The following is a 14,546-nucleotide window of genomic DNA, read 5'->3' on the forward strand; positions in this document are numbered from 1 at the left end:
ACTTAGAATTTTCTTCTCATAAAGATATTTTTTTTTCCAGTTAAAATATTCACATAGAAAGCAACCATAAATTATAAACTAAGCCAAAACTTATGAAAACAGAAATTTGAGTGAAATTAGGTAAAAAATAGTGTGGACTAATTTTCCACCTCTAGATTTGAATTTGAAGTCTGAGTCTTGTGTTCTCAAACAAGTTTTTGTTCTGTAACAATTAAACTTCACTTGTATAAATTGAGTGCCATACAATATTTACCTCATAATGACCTAATTTACTAATTCAAATAGTAATAAAAATCAGATACTACTTCAGATAACTGTTTATAAACCTACTTTTGTTTTCTGAGACAAACATAATGAGATAATAATCTCATTTCCTCCCCAAATACTTACAATCAAGTAATTATCCGTTAATGTTTTAGAATTTATTTTCTGTAGATATCTTGTATTCAAGTATACGTGAGTATATGTGTGTGTACATATATAAAATAATTTATAAAAGAGAAGGGGAAGATTTAGAGAAAAAGATTATTCTTGTCTGAGCTGCAGTGAACTTTAGGGTTGAAATTGGATGCTTAACAATTTTGGAACACAAAATTTCAGAGTTCATTGCAAGTTAGCACTTCAGTCATCTCAAGAATCTCAACAAACTACCTCACACAGACTGACAACCTGCAGCCTCAGACAGTATTTCAAGAGACAAGAGTGTTTTACAGGTTTTTTTTAGAAAACCTGTGCTTATCAAGGTCTGTGATTTTCTGCAGTGCACTTTTAAAATATAAGTCCAGACTGCTGAGCAAGATATTCACCAACAGATCTGGCTCAGGTTTAAGAAACCAAGAATGTTGAAACTTGTTCCTTCTACCTCTAGAAGACCATATCACTCTCTAGATGATGTGTCCTAACAAGTCCTAACAAGAAACCGGCTCTGGTCTACATTAAAACACTGCTTGTCTTCTGGATTAAATCTAGGGGAGAGATAGGAAAAAAATACAGGAACTGATGACACTTTAGAGATCTGACAAAACCCATGACCTGCTTCTTTTTTGCATGGTATTTTAGACAGAAAGACCAACCACGGAGATATATGAGGCATTGCACTCAAAGGTGAATGGACCTGGCTGATTTCCCGGCTCTACATTGGAAATAACTGCACAGTGAAAGCCTGTTAAAGATTTTTCTTTCTGACATTTATATGATTATATATATTTAGAATTCTATTAACAGGGACACTAATTCACTGGGAATGAAATAATCCCATTTCGCACTTTGAATTTATGGTTGATGCCAGAGATTGTAAGCTTAGTTGCAGGATTTTATAGAGCAGTCTGTCATTGAAGTATTTATTTCTGGTATTGCTGGTGGGGATAGGTACAAGTGTGTGGGAAGGTTAATCCCATATATTTAGTAGTAAATCAAATTGTACTAATTTTTTATGAAGCTTGCTTGTTTTTCCTAAACTCTTTTGTAGTCCAGCTCCTGCCAGATAATCAGAAACTGTTTTCTTTGGAGAAAACATACTGCTGAGGAAAAGAAAAGATAGAGAAAACCGCATTTAGAGAAATATATAGGAATAATAAGTGAATGCAGAAGATAGTATGTGAGATGGTTTATTGGCTTACTTTCTGTTTTCACCTGATGATTGCATTATTTTCAGCTTTGTTACACAATCAGCTAATAATGATTATTCATTCTGCTTGATCAAAACTCTATTTCATGTGTTAGCTTCTTTATTTTAGATTGTATTTCTAAGTAAAAAAATAAACATATTTCAAAGTCTTTAATGATTTAAATCATTATTAGAGTAATTCTTCTTAAACTGCTTATTTTGGTACATATTCATCCTGAACTGGTACTGTCTGGTACCAGTAACAAAACATTGATCTGTAAAACCATGTTTGTAAAATACCAATTTTTTTTTTTTTTTGTCTTGAGTATTGGGTTACAAAAATTCTAGGGGTGAAGTAGCGCAATGTATTGCATTAGAAAAGAAAATTAGAGTGTATTTGAAGTTGCTTCAGGCTTCTAATGTCAAAAAGAGGAACTATAAGGGAGAAAAATCAGTGGGCAGAGTGCCATGGACACAATTGTGGGGTAAATACAATTTACCATTTGGCTCCACAGTTCATTACCATTCTGTCTCTCTGTGTTTTATGGATATTCCACAGCTGCAATGCAAATAATGTTTGGTCTTTGAAACAAATAGAAAGAGGAACATATTTAATCTACTGATGCGATATAGTAGATTATATAAATAGAATGTAACCTAGTTTCATATTACTTTTTTTTACCCAATTCAGAACTTCTCTTGACAGGATTTAGCATGACTTCAATCCAACAAGTATTCGGTGTTTTCCCTTTCCCTTCCCTAAGATTTGTTGTATTTCTACATGCATTTTCAAAATCCATTTATTTTCATTTCATTTTGAAAATCAATGTATTTTCAAAACCATTCATAACAGAATGTTATATATGCACATAGTAATCTCAATCATCTCAAGTTAATGACATGATATTTTACAATACTTGCAGCTTTATCTTTGATAAAATGAAAGGAAAATATTACAGTTCTATCTGATTAAATTAAAGCAATAAATTAATATTAATATTGATTTCATATATTAATATTAAATTTAATAAATTAATGCTGATTTAAACTCTTCATGGAATAAATACATAAAATAAATAGAGAACTGAAACATTTAAGCATTTCTTAATATAAAGCATTTAAAGATATGAATGAAAGTGTAGTCCAACAATTTATTGCTACCTATTTCTGCTGCATCAGTCTATACAGTTACAATTTTAAAAAATTAGATAAATGTGAGGCAAGTTAAAAGAGTACAAGAAGAGGGCAGAGAATGAAATGAAACCAAATGAAAGTTCTTACATTTTAAAAAACTGTAGTTTGAAACTGTTTTTGGTTGTAGTGAAAGAACTACCCTCTAACAATAATTACAGAATTCCATCTTGTTGGCTTTTTTTCTCCAGTTTCAGCAAGTGGTGGGAGGAAAGGCTTGATTTGGCTATGATTTAACTTTCTCCCATAGGAAGCATTAAAAGTACTAATAACTATTTATTAAATTGCACTTTCAGACAAATGGAGAGAAAAATTGTTTTGAGATACATCATGAAAGTCTCATTTTGACTGTGATCCGGAAAAAGAAATTGCTCCTGTTCTAGCTTTGTGTATGTTTCTGTGTTAACTTTTTGTAGTCAGCTGGAAGAGCAGTATTGGAAAATTACTGTACAGACAAGTTATAAACAGACATTTGACTTGACTTGGATACGTGAAAATTAGCAGAATTTTCTTCAATGGCAGCTGGATTATTCTAATATTAGACCAAACAGACAAAAAGTTCTTAGTAAAAAGCTTCTAGAAAATGTAGATATTAATATGTAGGTATATAATGTCTATATAATAGACATTTACATATAATTCTGACAAAAAGCACAAAAAGAAAACTGGGACTGTAAGAAAGAGATACACTTAAGAGCTGAGGAGGACTGTGATTTAGGTTTTCTGTATTATTATATTCTCGACATGCCAGTTTATTAATCTGAGCAATAGAGATAATTAATTTATCAATATAAAGTTTTGCAAATCCTCAGATTGCAATGATCACCATATGGCAATTCATTGATTAGTGATTCCTGACCACTGAAATATGGTCGTGAAACTTGCTTCTAAGTATATTTGCCTTATCATTAGCAATTGCTTTGAAACAAAATTATCTTAATTTGAAAATTCTCATCCTTGTCCTTTTGTCTGATTCTATGAGTTCAGTCAAGAAAACATTATAGTTTAATTCTTCATCTAAACATAACGTATGCCTTGCTATAGAATTGATTTTTACTGAGTTTTCCTGTGAATATTCTTAATTATCGTAATATTAACTTATTGTTCTACTTCTAATCTGTTAAGTGCTTTTTATATGACTGAGCTTTTTTTGAATGGCCAATTTTTTTTTATCTGGTTTGTTTTTTTGTTTGTTTTTTTGTTTGTTTTTGTGTTGTTTTGTTTTATAAATTGTTAGCATACAATTTATGTGCTAAAGAATGACATTTTTAGAAGACCTTTGTCTAAGGCCCTGGAATCTCTTTCTGTACCACTTGATTGATATCAGAATTAGTGACAGGAAAACTTGAATATAGTCAGCATGATCAGGATGAAGCTTGTGGTACTCTAAGCAGTTTTACAATAAAAGGAATTGTGGTACAGTGTAGGAAGGTAATGCTAAATTATAATAAGGTTTCTAGAGAGGAAAAAAAGCAGAATAATTTTGGTTTTAAATAATCATCATATATTTTTAAAAGAGGCAACTTGATTGCAAACCTGAATAAATTTTACTTATTAGAAGGAATAGTTAAGGTTTGATTTTGAAGCTAGCAGAGGACTTTTCTCAGAAGAAAACCATGGACAAGCACAACAACAATTGCAACTTTCTTACTTTGCCCAAAAGGCTGAGAACTAATAGATAAAAGATTTAACTATTTTCAGGAATCCAGTGTATGTTAAGATTTTCCTCAGTATAATGTTTAGTTTCTCCAATACGTGGAACTTTCCTTCCATGCATTTGAAGGAGATGTTAAAGATTCAAAGCAAAAATGAATATTTAAGTTGCAAGCATACACATTTTCACAGGTAACTGTACCTCTGGTGAAAGCTACCGGATTAGCGTCCTTGGACAATAGGTGTCTTTATTTATTCTCCTGGTAGGTAAAGCATGATTACTAACACAGCACATTTCTTTGCAGAAACAGGCAGAGCAATAGGCCGGTCTCTTCTTCTATAAGAATATATCCATAGAAAATTAAAACAAGGAGAAATACTATTTCTGAAGAGTAACCAACACTTGTTTTTACAGACACTTGAAATTCTGAAATACACACAGCTCTAATGTGTGCTAGTGATTTTTCTAAAAATGGGCTACTTTAAGGATTTTAAAACTAATGAAGTTTGACTTCAGCAGATGTGATTTATTTGCTTATCTTCTCAAAAGCTATAAACTCTTACAAATAATTTAATTATTCATCAAGACCTGGTTTCTATCCTGTGGAGTTGTTCTTTCAGAAAAAACCACATGCTCAGTGCTGGAAGTACTCTAATAACCAGTTGCTTTAAATGTCTTTTCTGCTTTTCAAAGTGCAGGTCAGTTGAATAACATGGAAGAAAACAAGAAAGACAGAAGTTTGGTATAAAAAAAAAGCTCTTAGTTATGTGTTAGGGAAGAGATGTGTTTGACAGAATGTGAAATAAGAACAATGATTGTAAGTAATATAGATCTTGGATTTTCCTTTAAGTATTTGAAGAGGTATGCTTAATGAGAGGAAAATGTAAAGACAGCATGTGACAGGAAGAGACTTTTACAGAGAAAAGAGGGTAAAAAGCAAAGAAATGAAACCTTGCAGCAGAATGTTTGATTTTATGGTCTGAGAAAGACAGTCATGATATCACAAAGGAAGTTATAAAAGAAAGCCAGTAGAGAGAGAAAATGGTGCTTTTCCTCCTCAGAAATCTTATAGAAATCAGGTTATCTTCTCTGCTACCTATTCTCTTCTTGGCAAAGAGACATGACTTTGTAAAGGGGGAACTTAACTGGTTAAATACAGAATAAAGGACAGCTGGCCTACAGAGCTTAATTCTACATAATTCTTCATTCATACATTTACAATATCTTTTCTGTGGTATATTTTAACAGTTTTGTCAGTGACAGTGTGGGAGGGGAAGGAAGTGATGATTTCACTGTACTCATTAGATCAATGAGTCCAGTTTTGTCTCCCCTGTAGAAAATGAAGATACTGACAAACAAGAAATTTCAATGGAATCCGCAAAAATTGTGAAAGCTAGAGAACTTGACAAGTAGGGAGAAGCTGAGGAAATCCAGGATTTTTCAACCTGGAGAAGAAATGATTTGGGGAAACCTAGCAGGTTCATCAGCAGGACAAAAGAAGGCTTTTCATGAGATGGTATGTGGTTTAAGAATGAGAAACAAAATGAAACAATGAATTTTAACTTAATATGAGGAAAGATCTTACTTGTTCAGGACAGTCAGAAACTGACTGCCCAAAGGTATTCTGCAGCTTCTGTCTTTTTCAAGATGCAGATGCACTAAGACCTGAGAAACTTAATCTAGTCTCATTTCTGAGTATTTTGAGCAGTAGGTTGGTCTCAAAACCTGCTGATCTCCCTTCCAATCTGACTTGTCCTTGTCTTCAATACTTGTCATTAAGAGGTCTCCTGACCTCTTGTGGTCAACTGAGACATACATCCAAAAAAAGCCTATTACCCTTTGATACGTAAATGGTTTTCAGAAAATAATTGGGGGAATAAATACAGAGACAAAAGAAAATTAGAAGTCTTCTGCTCTTCTTTAGAATTCCTTTATCCAAGAAACTGTTCAAATATACATCTTCCATAGAAATTCTTCCAATAACTTAATTTTTCTTCCTTTCTTATTTTCTTATATTTCTTATATTTCTTGCTTTCTTGTTTGCTTCCTTTCCCAAAAATTATTGATTATTATTATCCTGCTTGCTTTTCTGAAAGTAGTTGAAGTTCTGGACTTTCACAAAACATAGCATTCATGATTCTTATTTATTTATTTATTTATTTATTTTTCCCCAGCTCAAACCCTGATTACTCCCAATTCATAAACTGTCCAGAGCATATGTCTGCAAATGTGTTTCATTCTTAATATATCCCTTTGCCTGAAAGAATTGTGTGTTTATTGCTGTAGCAGTTTTGTTGCTGTTATTTTTTTTTTTTTTTTTTTGTCCTCAGGGCAAGATTTCTGCTTAATTTAAAGTCCCTTATTGTCAGAAGTAGAACACCAATTTATGTATAAGAAATAGATCCTATTTGTTGTTTGTATTATGATGTCAATCTCAAATAGATATTGTTGTTACTTTCAGAACAACAACAACAACAACAACAAAAAAAAACATAACTATACAGTATCACATGTAATTCACAGAGAAATGGATTGTATAAAACATCACCAGAATATTAAAGAGTTAGATACAGGCAGTGAGTGAAGAAACTGTTGGTGGACACTGATCTTGGTGGAGAGACTAATGATTTGGTTCATATCCTAGTGTGAGGCAGGAATTGTTCTAGAGAGCACAAGTATGAATTTTCTGCCATTTCAAATTGAGAATGAATTATCAAAGATCTATACTAGTTAAAATCAGGTGGATTTTAACTAGCAGGAACCAAGGTTAGGGCTGTTTTTTATTCCTTTGATTATGTATTGTATTAAACTATGACATTGTCTCCAAAACTGGATCGTGGTCATTTGAATCGTTTAAAAGAGAGCACCATAGTAAAACGCTCAGAATATAGTATAGGAAAAAATAATTGTGCTGGACAGAAAAGAGAGATGAGTGAGACCTGAATACAAACTGCAAATTGATTCCACAAGTACAAAATGACTAGCACAAAATACAATCTTCAAATTAATCAGCCTGTTTTGTCCCTGTTCCATGATCATGTTTCAGAACTCCCCACCTCTCAATAACTAAAATAATTTAACCATAATAGCACCAATCTTCGTTTTACCTTCATAATCCCAAAGTGTCTTTTATGAAGAAACTGCTTTATAGGTGTTTCTATATAGGCATTTTTCTGAAGGTTCTTTTAAAGCACATGTAATCTGGAATCTATCCTTAAATTTAATGTCAGTCTGACCACTAATGTTGTCTAAAGGGTAATCATGATCCATTTGTTCTTGCTACATGTTGCTTTTGCATAAACTAGTAATAAACTTTTTTTTCTGAAAATTCTTTAATCTTCACTTAAATTATTTCCAGATGTTCCATATGAAGTAAATATGCTGTATATTTACCCTATTACATTAATCCACATCTGATCCTGGAGACCTCAGACATTCTAGCAGTAAATCAAAGTCTTTAGTCACAAGTTTGCATAGCACAGCCTGCTATCAGAAAATAAAGTAACCTCTAATCCATGTTTTATCACATATCAATATTTCTATCTCACATGCCTCTCAGTTCTACCAAGCACAAAATATAACATCTAGTAATGAATTTATCTTTCTGGTGTCTGAAAAAAAAAAAAAAGAAAAAAAGAAAAGAACCTGCAAGAATGGCTCTACAACATGAAATAATACTTTTCTAGAATATTTTATCTTTGATTGATATGCAAAGAAATAATTTCATTATAATATATACAAACATGCAGCATTTCTATAACAATATACTCAAATAATACAGTTTCATAGTTGTTTTAATTCATGCTGAAAAATACACCTGTTCTTGTGATTAATAAAATCAGAGTAGAAGAGGTTCTTTTCTATAACTTTACTACATTACTTACTACAGAGGTTAAACTGTGGGAGGTGAAGTAGGAAATGATGTCAGAAAAATGAAATTAGGAGTGTCCACTTTACAACTCTAGTCAGAGCAATTGAAAAGCATCCTGCAAAGCTGCATTCTATTTCATAGGTTGGCACAGACTGCTGAAATAGAATAGTATATATATGTATATGTTATATGTATATATAACAATAGTACAATAGAACAGTATATGGTCTCTGTTCATAGTTTATGCAGTAGAGGACTTGCATGTTTGATATGCTGCACTGGCAAGCTATTGGTGCTAAAAATGAAAACCACATGAGATGTGCCTTGAATACAGTTGTATTCAATGAATTGTTAAGTACACAGACAAGAAATGGCTAGACATTTATGTCTAGACACTTGTTGACTACTACTTGTTGACTGTACTTTCTCTGTATATTAAATGGTTGTTTTTGTTTTCCGAACTAATTAATTAAAAATAAAAAATAGATTTTCTTGGTTGTTCCACATAAATAAAAAAAATAAATTATAAATAATACTGAGAAACGGTAGATTTTAGCAATTAAACTATAGTCCTATAGAAAGCTTGGTAAGGAAATTAAGGAGTCTGCAATAGGTGAAGGGCTGAATAGAATGCAGTAAATAAGACATAGATCCTTACACCAAATAAAGGTTATAAAATAATGGCTGTTTCTCAGGTATCACCTGTTGATAGTGTGAATAGGGGAGGGCTTAGGCTGTTTGAATTAGAAGTCATACTGCACTTTGCATGCACAAAGGAAGCAGAATAAGGTGTTATAATTTATATTAATTATTGAGCTTTGTAGTTCTGGGGTGCCTGAAATATTGCATTCTTTATCACAAAGATTTTATTGTGCTGTAGTTCAAAAGCGATCTATAATTGTCAATTATCTTTGTAGTTAGTTTTACAAATAAAATAACCAAACCTTCAATCAAATTTGCTAGATACTTTATTTTGTTATATATGATCGTATTTACTAGGTGTGAAACAAGTTTGTACCTAGCCAAAGGATTAGCAGTGGTCCTTTTTTTGTGTTTCAATTTACAAAGTCTATGCTGTGTGTATGCATTTCTATAGTTACAAGAAGAATTTGCTATATTTTAAGAAGTTTGAGCTGTGTCCATTTGAAGATATCATAGCAAATTCACTTTAAATCTTCAGGACATTTACACTTCAGATGTAGAATTCTAGTATTGTTTTATTTTTTTTATAATTTTTTTCATTAAAATCTCAAATTTTCACTAAAAATCAGTATTTTAAAATTTCTATTAGAAATCTTTAATTTATGAATGTTTAAAAGATTATCAATATAAATATGAAAAATTTGACATTCATTAACTGATTAAAGGAAAATAAACTCCATTTTCTAATGGGAGGTTGAAAAATATTTTAAAAGTTTGGCATGCTTCTATGTGAGACGACAAGTTGCAAAAAAAAGGGTTTTTTTTTTCCTATCTAAAATAAAACTTACGGTTGAGACTTACTGAGAACATTTATCTGCGTGTTTTCTGTTTTTAGTATTATGGAATCATAGAATCCTTTGAGTTTGAAAGGACCTCTGAAGTCCATCTGGTCCAACTTCGCTGCAATGAACAGGGACGTCCACAGTTAGATCAGATTGCCCAGAGACTTATTTAGCTTCACCTTGATTCATACCTTGAGTATAAAGAAATTAGGACTGAAAACAGGTTTTTCTTTCCAATAGCTTTGAGTAGGAGATAATATAGTCATTTATTCTATGGCCTTTCATCACATTCTGCAAGTAGATTAATTTGTGCATTACATATGGAAGAAATTTTTAGTATGCATTGCTGCTTACTAATCTTCCTTTCTCACGAGCAGTATTATTTTTTTAGTAGTGGTCACTTTAAGATGTTCTTTCCTTTTTAAAATATTATTTGGTTTTGTCTTTTCTATTTTCTAATGCCTTCTCACCTTCCCACCCCTGCCATGAACATTTATCCCTATCATCCCTTCATCTCCTTGCTGCAATCCATAATGAACATGTATTTCCATCTGTTCAGAAAGAACAGAGGCCAGACCAGATGTAACCTGTGATTTACCAAGTGGGAAGCAAACACAAGGAATGCTGTCTGCCATCTGTTGATGTAGAAACCAGTAGAGCTAGACTGGCATTTCAGCAGAGCTCTCCCACTGGGAAGCTGCAAAGGGAAACTCATCTGATTCTTCTTTTTCCTATCCTCCGACTTGACAGTTCTCTGAACAAAGAGGAACTTACAATGAAGCTGTACAACCTTGCATCTAAATGGTTGATATCTAAGGAAAATAAAAGAAGGTTTTTTGCAGCTTGCACCTTATATTTTCACTAGATACAGCAGTAAAGAGATGACACAAAGCTGCCCTCTGAAAAAAGATGGTGCAAAGTCTCTGGTTTTCCTCCCTCTCCTCTTCACTTGAGTGCACATGAAAGGTTTCCGAGAGTGCCAAAGGACGTGAAGCAGGTGTTAGCAATGGTTACAAAGAAAAATCTTCATCTGCATTTCATCCTCCTCCAAATTACTCCACCAAGAAACATCTGTTTTTTTTATTTAAAAGAGGAAATACATAACATAGTGTTCTTTGTGCCACCACATTAGCTTGATCTTGAAGAATTATATTATTCTTATGTGTTGAAGCAAACTGTAAAGATTTGATTTTAAAGTATGAGGATGATTTGAAATGATAGTTCAAGACTCAACAATTCAAAATGTACTTGACAATAAACTGGATGGCAAAGCCATCTAAGTTTGGACTTTTTATTTTTTTTAAATTTAGTTCACATTCACATTATTTAAACAGGACAGAATCAGATAACATTTTAAAGGCCAGTTGTGCTTTCAGTGCTCGTTGGGTTTCTTTTCTGTTTTATGTAAACTCAAGAACTCTGAAACCAATAGTGACTTTCATCTGCTTCTTTTCACATTGATTGAGCAGAGGAGCAGTGAAGTGACAAATTCCCTTCCAAAAACCAGTTTTCCACCTCCAAGAATAGTATACAGACAATTTTGTTGAAATGAAATATATTCCAAATCTGAAATATTACTACTTATACTGCTGTTGCACCTAGCTTAATATCAATATTTCAAAATGTTGCAACAAGAGGAATCTTACATTTCATTTTCTTTGGAGATACCTTTTTAATCCTTTCTATAGACTGCAACTTTTCATTCTGATATTGCTATTCCTTTATGACTATATCAACAGTTTTATAGATAGCAACTTATACACATTCCATTTGTTTACATTAACAAGAGAAAACATATTCAGAAAAGACAGAAAGGTCTTCAAGAACAACAACCAAAGCTTTGTGTTTTGTTTTATTTTGATCTATTCGTTGTTTTGTTTTTTTTTCCTTTCCTCACATTTCTTCACTATCTCTAAATGATTAGGAAGTCTACAGCAGTTTCAGATTTGACACTCACATGTACATCCACCATGTTTAGGAGTCATGCATCAAAATGGCTGACTCCTTCTTTGTACAGTGCAGAAGGAGACATCAGCTAGGTGTGAGGGGAAAGCTAAGCAGTATTCCTCAAATGGTGATGAGTCAGTTTCTAAGTTCAAAACAAGATAGCTTTTTAAACTACTCACACAGTCTCTGGAGATCTGTCCTATAGATTCCTTTGAACCTCCTTTGTTCTCCTCTTAGTTTTTCTCTGAAACTGAGTGCAGAATACCTGAAATTCTGTGTTAGAAATGGATGCTTTTGCCAAAAGATAAAAATGTTTTCTTCTGCCCCATTTCTATGCTGAAGGGCAGTGATCAGTCACTAGTAAGAACACTGCCGAAGCAACTTCAGGAAAGGCTGAAGAAGACTTTACAAATGGGAATTAATGGAGAAAAGAAAATGATATTTTCATATTCTTAGCCCTCATAATGTACGGCTATCTGTCTCTAGAAGGGTTTGGGAATCAATTAAGCATGAATGATGTATAGGAAGGTGAAAAATGACCTTAACAAGTTGTCTTATCTCTTGTTTTGATGTTTCTATCTGTTTTGTGCAAAGAATGTTCTGATAATGCAGTAAGGAGGTAGATATGATTTCTGAGGGAAGAGTCATTATGGGCTACTATATTCCCAGATTGGATAAATTTAATCCAAGTTGCCTGGAAGGTAAGAAGTCATAAAATATTTTATCTGAGGCAAGTGCAAAAATAATCATAAACTCAAAGGTTAATCACTGCACCAAAAGAACAGATGAAGGAAACAGGGCAGTTTTTAGTGTCTCACTGTGATGTCCTTATTAATCACGATAGCCATTTGTGCTAAATGTGCCTTGTGTACTTTCTTTGAAAGCCAAAATAGACAGATAGAGGCTGGGTAGACGGGCAGACAGAGTGAAATAGAGGGCTGGTGCCTTCACTTGTTAAAAAATTGTGCTCTTCTTGTATGCTGTGCTCAGGGGATTGCGTTACAAGAAGAACATTCTTTAATTCAGTGGTTTTTCAAATATTTGTTTCATTAGGTGATGTTTTTTATTGCTTTGGTATCTCTCTCTCTATCTGTGATCTTGGCTTCCCTGACTTTAGTACAATGCTTGTGAAGTTTTACATTGGCAACACTAAAGACTGAAGCTTATTATTATATCTGCAATATATATTTTGCAGTCACTATCTCAGAAGTAAAAAGTGATTTCCTCGTAAGGATTAGAGAGAAAAAAAACAAGAAAAATAAACAAATGATTAATGTTTCTCACCTCATCTTCTTTGCAAATAAAAAAAATACACAACAAATAATAATCCAAACTTTCTCCTGTATAAGCTGCTAGGGATAAGAAAAGAAATTCAAAAGATTATGAGTTAAGAGATAAAGACATGCCCAAATTAAAGAGGTCTGGTCTGGGTGGTTATGATGTAATACATGCTTAGGGAGCAGAGAAATGTTTGGACAATCAGACTCAAATGGCAGGAGCTAGTAGCTTAAATTTGGATAGGTGGACAGTTACAAGAATGTTTCTCAGGAAGTGCTGGTGGGAGCAACACTGTTTCAAATTGTCATTAGCTGCCTGAGCTGCTGATTGGACTGTATCTTCAGAAAGTTCACATGAGACATCAAAATGCCATTCAGGAAATAGCTTGTAAATATGGGCTAATAAAGTTCTGAATCTATAATCCATAACATTCACCATATACCTAACCTAAGCTTAGGCTGTTTTCTCTGAGAGAAATATTTGCATTTTTGTGTAATTGGGTACATTAAGCATAGGCTGTTTAAAGGTTAAAACATTCGGGATGATTTTGTATTTTAATATAATCATCAGACAATTTTTTTTTCTTTCAATTTTCCCTCTTTTGGATTTAGTAATATTTTACTTGTGCTAGAAAACAATTTCATTTATTTCCCCCAGTATGAGAAAAACATGAGACTGTAGGTCTCATTTTCAGCTCTGGCCTGGAACAAGATTTGAGTTGCAGCACTTCATAAATGACTTCATCTATGTTTTATGCTTCTGTATCGAATGGATCCAGTAATCTCTTTAGAAAAAAAGCCAGAAAGCAGATGTATTATCTAGCTTCTTACATTATCAGTGTTTGTGTCCAATGCCATATCAAGAAACTGAAAATTCCCAGTCAGAATGTTTTCATTTGCTTTATTCTAAAAGAAAAAATCTTCATTATATACTCTAAATTATTATTTAAGTTATTATTTAAATAATTATTTCTGGGGCTAAGAATGTACAAGAAATGGTTCTCGTGAAAACAGAAATTGGAAAATTAATTGCAAAAAATGGAATTGAGAGATTCATGGAACAAAATTGCTTGTTCTTTTATTCTATGGTTTGAAAATAACATTCTAATTGGAATAATTAACATGAAATTGTGCAATTCTAATACTGTTAGAGATTATAATTTTCTTTTCACGTAATACAAAACAAAAAAAAGTAAACTATTGTACAATTTTTCTCTACAAATTACAGTGAAAAATATATTCTAACATAAAGATAATTGCATTGAAGTAGTAGCATTTTTTTTTTCAGATTTTGATTAAAAGGTGGAGAAAGAAGAGAAATTTTCATATATTCTTTTTTGAGAGGAAAGCAAAGCAAGAATTCTCAAGTCCAAAGAGAGATGGTAAATATACTTAAATAATTTATTCCAAATCAATTTCTTTTAACAATGCCTGAAATGTGGACTGTCAAGTTGGATAGTAAAGCATTTATGTCATCATCAGGAGCAGTCCAAAAGTGCATTTATGGAAGAAACGT

Source organism: Lagopus leucura, unplaced genomic scaffold (assembly GCF_019238085.1).
Source record: "Lagopus leucura isolate 7727_CA_CO unplaced genomic scaffold, USGS_WTPT01 Super-Scaffold_1, whole genome shotgun sequence".
NCBI classification, from domain to species: domain Eukaryota; kingdom Metazoa; phylum Chordata; class Aves; order Galliformes; family Phasianidae; genus Lagopus; species Lagopus leucura.